Source organism: Thalia democratica, chromosome 4, assembly GCF_965202585.1.
Source record: "Thalia democratica chromosome 4, ktThaDemo2.hap1.1, whole genome shotgun sequence".
In the NCBI taxonomy this organism is placed as follows: Eukaryota; Metazoa; Chordata; class Thaliacea; order Salpida; family Salpidae; genus Thalia; species Thalia democratica.
The window spans coordinates 21,341,875-21,357,873 of record NC_139168.1 but is presented as its reverse complement, the minus strand read 5'-3'; positions in this window follow the sequence as shown (position 1 = coordinate 21,357,873).

Here is a 15,999-nt window from a genome sequence, read left to right as displayed (position 1 = left end):
GAACCGAATACTAGCAACCAGTGGCGTAGCGTGGTATTTTGGTTAGGGGGTGCGCAAATTTTTTTCTCAAAAAATCTCCTAAATTAAAACTTCTAGGCCGCAAATTTTTCGGGGTCAATTTTCTCGAAAATTTAAAAAATTACTAAAAATCTATCTCCTACTTCATAATTCAAGCAATTTTCTTCAAATTTTAGAAAATTTTCCTTACATTACAGAAAAAAACGTTAATAATAATTTAAATAAAAATTTCATAAAAAAAATTAAAAAAAAAGTCTTTAAAAAAAAAATTTACTACAAATATTTAAATTAACAAGCAATATTATATTGTTATTGTATAAAGATTAAATTGTTAAAGTTTGAATAAGATTGCTTGAAAAATGTAGGAGGAGATAGATTTTAAACAAACTAGTCATTTTTCGCTGTTTTAGTTTTCCCTTCCTATAGGTAACCTATTATGCGGCCCGACTTTGACTTGTCATATCTCAAAAAACAATTCAAATTTCTTAAAACAATAAAAAGCATCTTAGAGCTTAAAAAAAATCTCTAAAATAAGATCAACTTCTAAAAAACATGGCTTACCCCCCTATGGCCTTAAACTACTAATAAATAGTCAACTAAGTATAACAATTAATACCTCAAAACATTTTTCTCTGTGCAATTTCTAAATAATGTTCAATATCTATTTTATATCAACAAAAAAGTATTGTATAAAACTCAAAATAACTCATACTTTTAGTTCGTTGAAGCTTTTAGTATACTATCTTTATCTTTTATATAAAAATGTTAAATCTTCAGTATTAAAATTGAAAGTTTTAATTTTTTTGTAGAAGAAATCTAAAGATCTAGTTTTTTTTTTAACTTCTTCATTTTTACTTTTATTACAATATAAAACTGTAAAAATAAATCTTAACAAATGAAGAAAATCTGAAATGTAAAAGAAATTAAAAATAAAAGTTTCATACCACTTAAACTGCAGTCTTGAGTAATAGCAATATTTGGTGTTGGTGTTGCAATTCAAGCTTTTGAACTTCAGATAATTTTCCTATCTGATATATATTTTAGACTTGCAACATTCCATACAATATTACTTTGCATATTTTTAAAATAATAGTCTAAAAATCAATGAAAACAAATGTTTACTTCTTCTTTAGTATTATAAAACATATTTTGTAAAAAAAAAACAATTAACTTTGAAGATATCAGGATTGCCTTGCCACTCTTTGAGTCAAAATAACTGTCCTGAGTTAGTTTTAAAATGTCATGTGTCATCATAAGCATTTTAAATTCTTTTAAAGAATTTTTTTATTGTTTTTAAACTAATAGAAACTAGGCTTTATAACAAAGCTTTTAAAACCACTAAATCTACCCTAAGTTAAAGGAAAAAAAACAAATCTATCCTTAATCAGCCTGAGCTTAAAAATACTTAAAACATTCTGAGTTATCCTGATTTTTACTGAGTCATACTAAAGTTTTCCAAAATTTTATAAAATCCTGAGTTATCCTAAGTGTGTAGAAAGATTTTACTAAATGTTTCTGATGCAAAATAAAATGTTTAAAAGATAATTTTTTTAAGGTCACCCATTTCAATGCTTTTAAAAATACACAAGAAACATAACTTTTCACTCATCTTAAAATCAGTTATTCTAAGATCTTTAGGGAATAGAATTTTTTAAATACTAAAAACAGTTGATAGAAAGAAAATTCTTTTAAATACCATTTAAAATTTTATTTAAAACTAAATAAATTTAAATTTAAAATTAATAAATTATGTCTTTTAGACTAAAAACTGATTGTAAAAATTCTGTTTTATAAGTTGCTATAAATTTATTCATGATGTTGATGTACTCCGAACTACTGCGGTCTCTAGCTTTGTGGGAAACCGCCTCTGTAACAGGTTCGGCAGTTTCGACAGGAGCCAGATTAGCAGTAGCTTCAGGGCCATCTTTATCTTTAGTTGCTACCTCGGTCTGCGACCGAGTGCAAGAGTGTGTAAGAGCTAATACCCTTCTCATTCTACTTATAGTTTAAGTTTAAATATAGACTAGCAAGTATCTATATGCTTTATTATACAATACAATCAAAGAACGATAATAAAAGTTATTATATGAGAAGGCTTCTTGCAGTTCACAATTCTAGTTGAGTTGTAACAAATGGTTGCTCGTACAGTTTACTGGTTCAGAAAGTAGGGACTTATACTTCCTCGTTGACACTGGATGTAGAGCGCGCGAGATAAAAAGATACAATATTTAAATAAAGAAAACGAAAGATAAGAATAATAAGTTTATGCCACCGAATGCTTGGGCTTATGGGTCGAGTTCAATGTTCAAAATGATCCAAACTGGAAGTTGTTGCTGCTTGTCTGCTGCAGTATGCGTAGGCTTATGAGTATGGCACGTTAACAACTTAAATCAAGTTGTACGCCCCGTCGACGTTGCTAAAGTAGGTATACAAAATGTATATAGAACAAGATATAAAAACTACGAAGTTATGAAGTTAAGTACAAAGTAAATGTTTCAGACAAAAAAACAAATACTTGAGTAAGAATGTTTCACCAGAAATCATCTAGATTTTCCAAGATGGCGACTTACACTCACAGCGCCAAGAGAAAGTTTTCCATGAGTTCAGCTATTTTTCCAAGATGGCGGCTTACGCTTCGGACTGGAAACTGGCGTAGTGGTGCTTCTTGTTAACGTTGAAATCCAAATGATCTGCTTTCTCGTTTGCTCTGCTGTCTATATACGTCTTTCTTACATAACAATCGCCTGGTCAAGACATGGTTGCATGATGTAACATGCTGATTAAAGCATGAAACCCGGTGTGATCGGTAGTTAATTCTACATGGCAAAAATGCGTCAACTAGCGGTTGTTATTATTTTTCGAAACAATGTTTTTAAAAACCAAAGTGTTTTAATCATTTTAAAAATTAGTAGTAAAAGAAAAGGATTTAAATATGAAATTACTTATAAACTCGACTTTTGGACTATCGAAGCGAAAATAATAAAATTTTCACGTCGATGTCCAACATCGACCCTGCTAAAAAATTATTCTTTTCTTTTTTTTTTAATTAAGTAAATTTTTTAAAAAACAAAAAAGGAAAATAGCTTCCTACCTGTCAAAAAGTTGTTCTATATATAATATACAAGTTTTAAAATAAGATTTAAGTACAATTGGTGACAGAAGAGTAAAAAGAAGGATGTAAAATCCAGAAAATAAGCTGTACGCATACTAACAAAAAGTGAAAGATAAATTGCATTACACGACAAAATAAGTTTGTTTTTTTAGTTGCATAAAAGTTTGTATTGTTATTTAATACTTTTTAAATTTTGAAATATGTATATATGTTTTTTTCTAGAGTTAGTCAGAAAAAAAGTTTACTGACAATATTTTTAAATCTAGATGAAGTAAAAGGTTAACAAAAAATATTTTTAGCAAAGTAGCTTGCAAAAAAGTTTAATAAGACATGTTTATGTTTAGAATTCATATATGTAAAATTGTTTTTGTTGAAGTTTTATATAAAAAGAATAACTGTGCACTTTTTTAAGTAAAGCATGTAACATATTGAAAATATAGAAGATAAAATATGAAGCAATGCATAAGATTGTGTTAGAAAAATTTATCGAATTATTAAAGTAATATCAGTTTAGTTTAAAAAAAAATATTTTTTTAATGAAAATATACTTAATTTAAAACTTACTTTTAAGAAAAACTAATGTCAGCACAAAATGCTAAAATTTCAACTTTCTTAGACATAAATTCTATAAAAATCTGAGTGTTGCTGGCTTAGATATTAAGATTATTAATTACAATGCAGCTGTATTTTATAAAACTAACAATCAAAAAACTCACTTTATTAAGCATAGTTTTTTTTTTTTTTTGGTTTTGTTTATATATTAAATAAAATTAAGCAAATTAAAATTAAAAACGATTTTATCATGTAACTGTTAATGTTTTAAAAAGGCAAAAGTAATAATAAAAGTAAATGTTTTTTTTTACTTTTTAACAAAATAATAAAATTAATTTATTACATAGAGTAAACAATTTGTTATTTAACTTGTTGATACCATGAGCTTATAAACTTGACGTTGTTAAGTTAATTACTAGTTTGAAATATTTGCACTACAACCACTCAACTCATGCAGTAAAAAAAAAAAAAGATTAAAAACTTAGTTGACAACTTCAATAAAACCACTTAAGTAGTGTAAAATGTTGAAACAAATTAACGAAGAGTCATTTCTTTAAAAAAAAAAAATACTTATACAGTAAAGAAAAATTTATATAGTTTTTAGTTTTGTTCATTATGAATATTAACAAAAGAGTTTTTCTTTAATTAATAAGAAAAATTAAACTTTCCTTTTGTGTTACTGTAGACTTTTATGTTTGACTTAAGTTGTTTTAAAAGCTATTAGTAATTGACTTTATCGGATTAATTTTAATGGTTCTTCTACTTCTATTCAAAATGATTGAATAACTGATCTATGAGAAATGCTATAAACTCATTTTCACACTGTCAGTGAAAAACTTGAAATTAGAGATAGATGGAAAAGCGACATTCCAAATCCTTTAGATTAAGCAGTTTGATTGACGGAACCTTTTGATAAGATTCTTTAGTGGCAAAAAACATTTTTTTTGCTTAACATCTGGAAGTTATTTATACTTTAAGTTTCTTTTTGAACAGCAAAAGTGATGAAATAAAGTACGGGAAATTAACTTGATTGACAGAAGCTTCTGATAAAGTTATTAAAGTGAGCTTAGCGCAATAATTAAACTCTAGGGAGTTAGTTTTGATTGCACGTGTTTGTATTTTAAGAAAAAATTGTGTCGTAAAATGTGATAATGGAAACAAAAACACCTGTTAATGTTTGAGAGTTGCGGCGATAACAGTTATTTATAACATAATTTGTTGTGTTTTTAATTTATTTTAGAAATACATGTCACCTGTTAATGTTTAAGAATTTCGGTGAGAACATTCATTTATAACGTAGTGTTTTGTGTCTTTTTGATATATTTTTGAAATACATATTATCGCTGCAGCTGTTACGTTCATAAAAGGAAGAGAGAGTAAGTAAGCTTGAAAAAAAGAAAATCAGCTTTATATTTGTGTTAATTAAATTAGTTTTTTTTTGATTTACTTTAGAACAGATCGAGATTTGGTTTAAAATCACATATTTGTTCATGATTTAAGTGGTTTAATTTATTGAAAATATATACCAGAAAAACAATGTTTTCTTTACAAAGATTTTTACTTCAAAATAGATCAATTTTAAAGTTAAAAAATATTTTTTTCTTGCTTTTAACATAGGAGTTCGACAAGTACATAATTATTTATTTTTGCTTTTAGGTTAGTGTGTTTGCGCACTCTTAATAGAGCACGATCGGAGTAATTAGATACTTAAAATTATAAACAGAGAAAGACCAAACGCTTATTAAGAAGTGAATGCTTAATAAGATGTGGTTAAATTCAAACTAGAAAAACAATATCTATGATTTTGAAACATTATTATTTGAACGCTTCCGACATTTAATTTAAAATAGACTGAAGAATCATTAATTCTCTTTTTTTTCATCGTGGAGCTGCGCGAGAAAAATATAAATTTGTAAAATTGCAAGAACAGATACTTAATTATCAACTTTGTGAACTTGATTATTAGGTTTGGTTATTGTGTAAGCGCAAAAAATTGTTAGAAAGGGGAAAAAAAAGTGTGTTTTTTATGTCATGTTTCATGTTATGAAAAGAATGAAATTAATATAAACATATATACATATATAAAAGTATAAGAGTAATGTATCTGAGTTTAAAACTTATATCTCCTTATTTACTGATAAAAGAAACTTGAAAAAATGAACGTAAATGTGACAGGATTAAGAGTTTTCGTTAGTCCGGTTGACAGAACTCCTGTTGTCTTATCATCGTTAAACGACTAGATGGGTGTAGTCTTTAAGTTCGTTTTTTTGTTGATGATAAAAGTTGTCTCTTGTAATTTTCTTTGTTTCTATTAGGCAACTAAGAGATTGATTACTATGTAACGAAATTACTTTCTGAATACTGTTCCACTTTTTAGAAAAAAAATTCACAGCTTTATATAATATATTTGTTTTGTTTGCATAATTTTCGACCGTTGATAAAAATGATATTTGGAGGTTCTTGTTAACGTTTCTAAAATTTTTTGGAATGCTTCCTTTTGACAACTTGTTGAAGCTGTTTTTTATTTCTTTTGATGCTATTGCATTTGTTATGAAATCTTTTTGACGACGAGGCACGCTTTCATTTTTAAGTTTAATATCAAGAACATGCTTATGCTTAAGTTTTTCTTTATAACTTGATTCTTTTACAATTTCTTTCAGCTTTTTCACTTCACTTTTTATGGTTGTTTTACAAAAAGTTTTTGTTAGTTCGAGGTTAACTCCTGTTTCTGTTTTGGTTATTATTTTTTCTTTTGCATTGTTTATTAAATTTCTTTTTACTATAAAATCTATGCCAAGAATAACAAAAGAGTTGTTTGAATCTATTACATAAAAATTGTGAGATAAATCTTGTTGTAAACCAATTTTAACATTTAGAGCTGTATATCCTAAAACTTTTAATTTATTTTCCCTCACGTCACAAATTTCAGGTGCTAATTCATCTTCTTTATATGAACTAATTATTGCCTTAGAAATAATTGAATGTTGTGCATTGATATCAAATAAATAAGGTATTTTATTATCTTTATCAGTAATAACTAGTAGTTTGGTACTTATATTTGACTTTGTGTCACAAAGTACTTTATTTTCTCGAAATTTGCTATATGTTCTTTTTCGTTCAGTTGACTTTTGTTTAAGTTTTTCGTTAAGTGTTTTATAGGTTGAGCCCGAATTTGCTTCTTTGATTCTCATTGATTTATCTTCACATGTGCACTTCAATTTTTCCTTTTCCAACGCTTCTTCTAGAAAAAGTGCTTGTTTTAACATTGCTGGTTTTTGTTTAACATATTTCATTTTATTTTCTACAAACTTTTTGTACATTTTACATTGCGGGCCTTTACAATTTTTAGCTTTCTCACCAAAACGAACATGATAGCAGCATCTGTTAAGGTTCTTATTACTAAATTTACTTTGATATTGTCTATAGTCTTTTGAGTAGTTGTTTATGTTTTGATCAAGTTGCGAACAATTTTTATTTCGATTTTGGTTAAATGTCCTTCTAAATTTATTATTTGACTTATATTGGTTATTTGATTTCTTACTACTATAATTTATTTTCAAATCAGTTGGGCGGTTCTATCAACCCACTTAAGGCGGTTCTTAAACTTTCTAATAGGAAGTTCGAGGTCTTTTTTTAGAATTTTACTCGCCCATTTGGGACTATAATTAATAGTAAGATGTTTATAGAGGTCATCTGGTGAGCAAGTAAGACTTTTCGATACCAACTGATGAATGTCTTTAAAAGTTGGGGTATGACTCCAAATAGGTGGAGGTTTGTGTATATCCGGTAAGCATGGTGTCATGCTTAAGATTTCTTGTTTGAAACAGACATAGCTAGATGGTTTATCAACTTTTAAATAGTAAAGTACATCATCAATTGGCCATATTCGGATTATAATTTCAAACAGAGTTATATCATCGAAAATGCCCTGGCTTTTACACTGAAGCTCAAAGAGTTTGAATTCTTCTCTAGGGTTTTTCCCTTTAATTTTCCTAAACATTTGCTCTGGAAAACGAATTAATTGTCTTGAATTTATTGTTTGGTGGAAGTTTTGATTCTCGGGCGAATATTCTTGATTGACAGAAATATAATTGCCATTAATTTGATTCAAATTTCTAAAATATTCAGGATTTTTGTTTATCTTATTTTGGAGAATGTCGATCTGTCGTTTAAGTTGCTCAATAGTTAAATTATTGCCGTAAATGTTATTTAATTTTCTGTAATTTGTTTGATCAGAGTTTAAGTGAGAATTTGGATTTTGTTGATGACAATATGGTTGTGAAAAATTGTCCAACGGTGTATTAATTGGGCTCATATTTGTAGTAAGGAATGTTTCTGTTTCAGATATTACTGGGTAGCTGGATATATGCGATGTTCTTATGTTTAGAGAATCTTGAAAGTGCGTAGGATTGTTAGCAGCCGTTGTTTTGGTCATCATGTATTTACTAGCTGAGGGCGAGTCTATCAAGTTTATTTGTGAATTAAAATCATTAACTGAACTTACCACACTTCTTGCAGAGGTATTGATTGGTTGACTGTTCTGTAAATAGAGTGCCTTTAAAATTTCATCAAATTTATTTTCTACTACTTTAGTTAGCTCATTTATTCTTTTAGTGTTGTCTTCAATGGTTGGTGTGAAAGAGCTGGAGAGGACGCCATTGATGTACTCCGAACTACTGCGGTCTCTAGCTTTGTGGGAAACCGCCTCTGTAACAGGTTCGGCAGTTTCGACAGGAGCCAGATTAGCAGTAGCTTCAGGGCCATCTTTATCTTTAGTTGCTACCTCGGTCTGCGACCGAGTGCAAGAGTGTGTAAGAGCTAATACCCTTCTCATTCTACTTATAGTTTAAGTTTAAATATAGACTAGCAAGTATCTATATGCTTTATTATACAATACAATCAAAGAACGATAATAAAAGTTATTATATGAGAAGGCTTCTTGCAGTTCACAATTCTAGTTGAGTTGTAACAAATGGTTGCTCGTACAGTTTACTGGTTCAGAAAGTAGGGACTTATACTTCCTCGTTGACACTGGATGTAGAGCGCGCGAGATAAAAAGATACAATATTTAAATAAAGAAAACGAAAGATAAGAATAATAAGTTTATGCCACCGAATGCTTGGGCTTATGGGTCGAGTTCAATGTTCAAAATGATCCAAACATGAAGTTGTTGCTGCTTGTCTGCTGCAGTATGCGTAGGCTTATGAGTATGGCACGTTAACAACTTAAATCAAGTTGTACGCCCCGTCGACGTTGCTAAAGTAGGTATACAAAATGTATATAGAACAAGATATAAAAACTACGAAGTTATGAAGTTAAGTACAAAGTAAATGTTTCAGACAAAAAAACAAATACTTGAGTAAGAATGTTTCACCAGAAATCATCTAGATTTTCCAAGATGGCGACTTACACTCACAGCGCCAAGAGAAAGTTTTCCATGAGTTCAGCTATTTTTCCAAGATGGCGGCTTACGCTTCGGACTGGAAACTGGCGTAGTGGTGCTTCTTGTTAACGTTGAAATCCAAATGATCTGCTTTCTCGTTTGCTCTGCTGTTTATATACGTCTTTCTTACATAACAATCGCCTGGTCAAGACATGGTTGCATGATGTAACATGCTGATTAAAGCATGAAACCCGGTGTGATCGGTAGTTAATTCTACATGGCAAAAATGCGTCAACTAGCGGTTGTTATTATTTTTCGAAACAATGTTTTTAAAAACCAAAGTGTTTTAATCATTTTAAAAATTAGTAGTAAAAGAAAAGGATTTAAATATGAAATTACTTATAAACTCGACTTTTGGACTATCGAAGCGAAAATAATAAAATTTTCACGTCGATGTCCAACAATGTGACTAAAGAAATTTTAAAATATCTTGCTACAAAAGTTGATTAATTTTTAAACTTTAAGGCTGATAAAATAACAAAGTTTGATTTGTTTGATATCTTAATAAAAATAGAAACTACTTTTAATATAAATTTTAATTTTAGATAATTTAAACAATACTTTTTGTATAGTAAGATTAAAACTGTAATCACAGTCTGAACTGTTTGTTTATTATTTGTTTTAATTATTTTTTTCTGTTTTTTGTTATTTATCTTTTAAATTATGTTGTTAATATATTTTATTCTTATTATCAATTTATTTTTATTTTTTTAACAGTTGTTTATTGCTATTTTTACTAAAATTTGTTTATTCTTGAATCATTATCACTATAAAACAGGTTTAGCTTTACGGTTTGTTAACAAAATGTTAGCATTTGTCCTTGTCATAAGGTTATACTACTTCGGTGCACAAACAAGTTGCGTACTGTTTGAGTCTAAATTCTTATGAAGTTAATAAAGTTATAAAAATTTTCCTTATGGAGTTTTTCATCAACAACGGTGCGCATTTTTAATTACGCACCGAATCAATATACTGGGTAATTTCCCTAACTTGTCACTAATTTGTATTAGAAATTTCGTTTTACTTTTCTAATACTAGAAAACCATAGTTGAAAAAAGGCAATTTAAGCAGAAAAAATAAACAATAAAGGATAAAAATATTGCTTTTTTTTTTGGGGGGCACGCATGCACCAGCGTCCCTCCCCACGCTACGCCCCTGATGTAAACCCAATTTCATAAAGCAAGACTACTTAGGGTTTGAGCAGCTTTTTAAACTTTTTTTTTCATTAAAACTTAAAGTATAAAAAAGGCTTAAATTAAAATCTTTAAAGCTGATTATAAAATTTTGATATTTTTTTCTTTTAAATGATTTTGTTTAAAATATAAGCTTAGTTATTTCTAACGATAAAGTTTAAATTAGAAGAAGTAAATTTATTACTTAGCTCAAGTTTTTTAATTACAAAGTAATAAAAAACTACTATGTAAATTTATACAAAGCAAAATACTTAACTATTTTAAATCAACTATAAAATATTTCAATTAAATAAAACCATTTTATATATACTTTTACAACTTTATTCAAAGCAGACAACTTATGTTTCGTTGATTGAAATAAAAACTTAAACCTCAAAAACCATAATCAGCTTTAAACAAAAGTGTAACTTATGTTTCTGTTGTATTTATGTTCAAAAAAATTTTTAGTTTACAAAAAATTTAGTTGACAAAAGAAAGATTTTTTACAAAACAATCGATACACACGACTAATGGAATTAAAAAATCTCATTACAACCGCTCTGATACTTCTACTATCCGTAACTTCTAGTGTCGCAACAGGAAAATGCAAGAAAACAGACGCTAGGAAAGCGCAAGTTAAAAGATTATCAGGTTTGAGTGCAGACACGGAAGTTGACGCTGTGGTATCTGCTATGTTTTTGGAAAGATCATACGATATTCTCACGTATGTTTATCAGTATTTTTGATATTTAGAAATTTTATTTGCTGCAAAGCTTCCAGCCACTAAATTTTACTACTAAATCATGCATGTTCATAACATTTTTGTGATTATTTTGGGTCTTTGTGATTCTGCAAAAATAGTGTATTTTTAATATTGCATTCACGTAGCTGCTGCCGAATTTTATAAAGGCCGAATTTTTTTCTGTTTACTAGGTCGTACATGCTCAAAAAAACTTTTATGGTCACTGCCAAAACCTCTTTCATTTACTGTAAAGTTACAGAAAAAACAATACTTTTAATTTCCACGTAAAAATAACTACTTATACTCTCAAGCTTAAGCATTAACTACTTAAATTTGTAGTATAGTTTTCTTAAATTGTAATTTAATATAAAAGGTGTTCATAAAACAAGGTTGTCTTTGGTAACCTTATAAAACTGCTTTTTTTATATAAAATTAATTGTAAAAATATCACTTTTTGTTAAAATTTGCATTTTTCACTAGGAGCTAAATCTATTATCTCTGCATAAAACACAAAGTTCTTAAACTTAAGCAGCTAATAAGACTTATGTGTTTTTTTTTTGTAAACATTAACTTAAAAGTGTATAGTAGACTTAAAACACGTATAATTTTTATTGTTTTAAATGTTTCCGTTTATAATTAAGAATTTTTTTCATGTAAAACACTAACACAGTTATAAAACCGTTTCAGCTTCGGCCTGCTAAAAACAACTACTTAACAATTTTTAACACTAATGATTAAAAAATAGTTGTTTTAACGATCATTTATTCCAAAACTTTTACAGTTTTGCTCTTCTTGTTTACTATGAGTGGACAAATAAGCAATTACTAAACAAATTGAATACTTTTTATAAAATCACAAAAAAACCATTGCAGCTTCAGCCTTCTCGAGACGTGGCCCCATTACAAGGGCGGCCTCGAAGTGTCCGACACGCCCCCATGGTTCACGGTCAGGGCTACCGGGGACCTCTTCGACTGCGCGCCCCACTCATACCGCGACGAGGGCGGACGTTATTACCTGATTCTCCGGAAATTGACTGATAACAAATATGTAAGAAAACTTTAAATTAAAAAATTAAAAGTCAAGTTTAATTTTGATCAGAATGTTTTTAAAAATACTTCTTGAACGTTTTTTGAAAAAGTGTATTGTGAATTAATTGTTTTCAAGTTCTAGCTCTGTGAAAAGTGTTAAATTTTACGAAACAAATCAAGTTCCTTTGAAGAGAACTAAAAAACCAAAGCACAAAATCGTAACAAGGATGAGCATGAAAAGTATTAAAATTCATAAATGTACAAGAATTCTGGTATATACTTATGCTGTTAAATATGCACAAAGGGACCTTTTTGCACGAGAGCCAAAACAAGGAAAAAAAAACTTGTATAAAAACAAAAAAGAAGAAAAATAAGTTACCTACCGAGGGTAAGGGTTAGGGATAAGAGCGATAGTAAATTTAAAAAGTAAAAACAATTGATAGCTAAAACAAAAAGACGTAACAATAACTTATAAAAAACTAAGAGATGGAAATAAAGTTACTGATCAATGGTAAGGGGTAACATGAATAGTAAAAAAAAAATATTGAAAAAACATAAAATAACCCATGCAAAAGCGTCCATGTGTGCATAATTGATGCCCATCCATTATGAGGTGGACTTGGAAATTTTGGAAGAAATTAAAAACATTCATTTTCTTTGGGAAGATAACTATTTTTAAAACTCAAACTTAAGGTGGACTTTGAGCTTTTGGAGCCGGTAGTTTCAACTTCCATGCCGAACATGAGAAGGAACATATACAAGGGAGTCTGCAGTGGTAGTAACTGTCCGTACATCGGACAGTTTGGAATCGGAGTGCCGTGTAGAACCGTAATGCCGAGTGAGGGGTAAGTGAAACAAGTTCAAGTAGATATATTTAACCGGTGTTCTTTAGTTATGTTTAAACTTTGTTTTAACGCTGATAAAAGCTTAAATGTTAAAAAATATCTTTTGTGTTTGATTTGTACAGAAAAAAAGTTTAGAATTGGAAGCAATAAAAATTGTAAAAATAAACACGTGAAACAAACATACTATACATAACTAAACACTTTCGAATAAAATACTTAACTGCTATACAAAAGTACATATTACAGCGACAAATTTAAAGACAAACTGGTGCTTATTTAACCTCTGGTATGGCTAGATTAAAACAAAAATAAAAAAAATTTTTTTGATGTTTCGCTCAGTAAACTTATTTTATAAAAAAATATTTTTGAAAACTTAAAAAAAAAGTTTTTAAGGTTAATTACAAAGGTTTATTAAAAACTGATTCAGATGTATCAGCATCACAATCTGTAGGGTTCAGACCTATTTGAGAAACATATAAACTTAAAAAATAAAACATTAAGTTTATTCTATTTTAAAATATATTATTATTAATTCATTCAGGTGGATCAATTTTATCATTTGTAGGATGCAGACCTCTTTTAAGGTTGAAACAAAATTTAAAACAAAAGTAATTTTCCAGGTTTGTCGACATCATAAGATGCAGAGTACAAACCTCTTTCAAGGACGATGAGTGGGAAATGCAGTGATTGAGGAACGGCAAGCCTATTCCGTTTGACGGTGAAACCATAAAGGTTTACAAGGGCCAGGAAGGATTTGAGTTAAGAATGAAGGCAACACCAGAGCATACTGACGAATACACTTGCAGATTGACTGTCAAGGTAGATTTATTTAAAACTGCAAGCTTTTTTTTTCACAACTGCAGAGTACCTTTCAGTTTTTTGTTTTATAATATTTAAAAGCAGTACGAATCAGACAACACTAACGAGTATAAAGTGACCGGCAAGGTGAGTTTAGTTTAAAAAAAATTTTAAATTTTAAAAACTTTTTTTTTGTAACTTCACGCTTGCAGTTAAGCTAAATTGAATGAAAACAAGTTTGCAAGATATATTTTTTTTAATTTTACCTTTACAGAGTTTCTCTTAAGTTGGTATTAAAAAGAAAAGCGGATAAATTGTAATTTTTTACTTGTTATTTAGTTTTAAAGTAACTGCCAAGCAACAGAAACTTTGTATGGCAAGAACTAACTTTGTGAAATGTATATAATATAGCTAATTGATTTTTTTTTTGTAAACAAAAAACTTAATTCAAACCAACTTTTAATTATTTGTCATTTTTACCATTATTATTTAACTACATATCTACAATTTGAAAATCCGCTCTGCGGTGAAACTTAGTAATTGTTTTTCTCAAAAGTAATAAATTATTAAAAATACATGTTATATACATACATAATATATATATGATTTTGCATCTCACTTGCAGAGTTACTGTCAAGGTAGTTTTGTTTTATTATGTTAAAATTTTTTTTAGCAAATACATTTTTTTAATTGCACAAATACTAAATGGTTGTCAATGTATGAGGTTAAAAGTATTCGAAAAAGCTAACGCTGTTAAATAATTTTTATACTTGTAAAGTAATTATCAAGGTAACGTGGTTTTCTTAATTTACGAAGAACCGCATTTACAGGCGAAAGTTTCGTATAAGGGACAATTGTACAGAAAAGAATACGACGAACTGATCAAGGTGTACGTGAAACCGAAGAATGAGTACGTGTGCGCTACAGAAGATTACTGCAACAACAAGGGAATATGTTTGTTTGAAAGCAGCGGGCAGAAGAAGTGCGTTTGCTATCTTGGATATGATGGAGACACTTGTAGGATTGACACATTGGCTGATGGTGATCGGAACTAAAGTTAAAATGCTGTTTTATTTTAAACAAATCACTTTTTTTTGTTATATGACTTTTAAATAGCAATGCTTCTAAGACTAAACAGATTTTTTTTGATAATTCTGATAAAGATTAAACTACTACCATCTTCGTTTGGTTTTAATTGAAACAGTATATAATGTGTTTAAAATAAAATCCAAGTACTACTCAAATTTAGTTGAAAACTTATTTAACTTAACTTTAAACTAAGTAAAGTTCGTTTTAAAAACGTTATTATATTTAAATTTAGCCTCAGTATTTTACTTTTAAGACAAAGTTTTCTTTACTCTAAAGAGTTTTTACAAAATTATTGTATAGTTTTCTATTATACATTCAATTCTTTACAATAAAATGTTTACAAACATTGCTTTTATAATGTTTAAGTCAAGAATTATTTGATAAGAAGATACTTTTGTTGAGTTTTACTAAAAACTTTTTCAGCTACAGCTGGTTTATTTTCAACAATTATAAAATATTTTTTATTTATATCTTTCAAAATAAAAACCGCTCTGAAAAAATTTAAGTCATAAATGCTTTAAAAAAAAAGGTAGTATAAGACTTTAACTTATAAAGAGGATTAAAAAATTAAGTGCATCAGCTTGAGAAAGTAGAAAGGTTATAAACTTTAAATTATAAGATTAAAACAAGACATAAAGTGACCGTAGTTTTAAAATATAAAAATCTAACCATTTTTTAAAATGTTTCATAATTTTTAGGTTCGAAAGCACTTTTTTTTTATACATTCTAACACTGTATGTAAAGTACCATTTCACATTGGTTTAAGCAAGAGTTTTTAATTTATATTTCCTAGTATCAGAGTTTGAGCGAAATCCTTAAGAAATTTAAAGTAAGTTTTGTATAGTTCTCATTCAATCTGTTCTTGAGCAACTTATTTGTATTTTTTGATAAACAAAAAGCTATAACAAATTTATTATAAGTCGAATGTCTCTTAAAATTTAGAAAGAAACTTAAAACCATCATAGAAGCCATCAACGTTGTGCAGAAAAGCCCAAAAAAATAACAACTTTTGTGATTTCACAACATGAAGTTTAGCTTTGTTGCTTGTCAACAATTCCTGTGAGTCTTGAATTGTAAACAGGGGACTCGATGTAGTATGAATTCAAATAACTAAATTAAAAAAAACCGTTTAGTAATGCTTAGTATACTTAAAAAAATTCCTAAATAGCCGAGTAAAATCCTTAAAGTTGCTAAAACAAT